Source organism: Somniosus microcephalus, chromosome 25, assembly GCF_052327205.1.
Source record: "Somniosus microcephalus isolate GS21.2 chromosome 25, FLI_Smic_1.0, whole genome shotgun sequence".
Classification (NCBI taxonomy): Eukaryota; Metazoa; Chordata; class Chondrichthyes; order Squaliformes; family Somniosidae; genus Somniosus; species Somniosus microcephalus.
Window position 1 is genome coordinate 4,231,525 of NC_141011.1, and position 1,812 is coordinate 4,233,336.

The 1,812-nt window shown below is 51.3% G+C and overlaps 1 pseudogene; it reads left to right on the forward strand.

The window, feature by feature from the left end:
• Positions 1-407: 407 nt before the first annotated feature.
• On the forward strand, positions 408-1,220 carry LOC147100487 (uncharacterized; annotated as a pseudogene).
• Positions 1,221-1,812: the final 592 nt, after the last annotated feature.

Below are 1,812 nucleotides of genomic sequence, written 5' to 3' on the forward strand. Positions count from 1 at the left end.
AGTGGCTCTGCCACAACTTGATACTTATTTATTTTTTAATTGAATTTTGATATAATTGATACTCTCATCGCACTTCTCCTTCCGCCCTCAGACTCTCTGACTTATCAGCTGCAAATGGTGTAAGCACACATTTCTTACTTTCTCCTCTCCCCTCACCTCAACCCAAGCCTTGCCTCTTTTTCATTTCAGACACCCAAGAACTGGAGCCTTCCCAGTCAGTGGAGGAAGAGGAAGCAGACAATGAAGATGAAGGGACACCATCACTCGATCTTACACTCGCAGCCACCAGCTCAGAGACTGACACTGTGTTTTAGAGCCCAGCATAGAGGAAGGATCTGCATGTGGTGAGACACTGGGCACAAGTGCACAGGAGCCAGGGTGGGGGGGAAAGGATAGCGCAGGTGCCAGCTTGCCAGAGGATGAGGTCGCACATTAGTTCTGCTGCAGAGGAGTCAGATGAGGACTTTGATGGGCCAGGCCACCGAAGAAGATTGATGGGTGTACATAACCAAATACATGGTGCACTGGAAAGTCTGCCGGAAAGCCTGCACTCAATGTCAAGGAGCATGGTGGAGTCCAGATCCAACTTGGCACAGGGCTTTGCGCAGAGCTTGGAGCCAATTCTTTCCAACATGGTGGCCACCTCCATCAGCACATCTGTGGAACCAACCATGATACAGCGTCTGATGGCTGATGTCCCAGCTTCTATTGCAGCACAGGCAGAAGCCACCCAACATCTGAGTGCTGCAGTGGAAGCTCAGAATGTTGCCATCATGGCTCTGGATACCAGTGTTCAAAGGGGCTTCCTGGGCCTCACAGCAGTCCATCAATCTGTTCTCCAATAGATCAGTAGGATTGCTGAGGTGCCGCCCCAGGAGAGTGGCAGTGGCTCCATGAAGCACGAACCCGTTTACCTCTCTCAGGATGACAATATTCCTGCTCCCATCCATGCCCCTCTGCCAGTGCCCTTGCTGTTGCCCATCAGCCAGCCAGCTCAAACTGCTGCCACCCATGCCAAGATGGTACAGTCTGAAGCCCAGCCTTCTAGGCCCAGAACTGCTCGAGGTCATCCTCCAAGGCCATCTGCAATCTCCCCAATTGGAGGTCAGCAGCCTTCCACCGGCCGTGCTGCAGCCACTGGGGAAGCACCTCGTAGGAGCACCAGGACAGGCAAAGGCACACGCTAGACAGACACTAAGGGAATGCACAAGGGTGATTAGTTTATTTTTGTATGCATTATGTAATGATTAAATTTATAAATTTGGATTGGAATGTGCACTTTCTGGTGGCTTTTATTTTTGGGTTGTCGGAAAGAGGATGATTGTGATGGTCAGTGATAGAGGAAAGGTAAGGAGCGTGGGACTGTTGGTGAATGGGGAGGTGTGGTTGAGGTGTTGCGGTTGAGGTTACTGCTATCGCTCATTAATTACTTCATCACGTAGAGCCCAGACAGAAAGGGACTGTTTACGTTGTAGCCTCCCTTCCTCTTCCTGTTCCTCCACTTCATTCTGCACTTCATCCTCCTGCTCATCTTCCTCATGCTCCTGCTCCTCAGCTTCTCACCTGCCAGCCTGATAGGTGGTGGTAAGAGTTGTTCCCTCATAATGGCCAGGTTGTGCAGCATGCAGCATACTACTGCAAATCTTGATACCCACCCAGCTGAGTACTGCAGGGCCAGCTGAGTACTCCAGAGGGGTCCAGGCAGCGGAAACATTGCTCGAGGACGCCAATGGTGTGCTCTATAAAGTTCCTTGTGGCAGCACGGCTCTCACTGTAGGTCTGCTGTGCACATGTGCATGGAATCCAGACCGG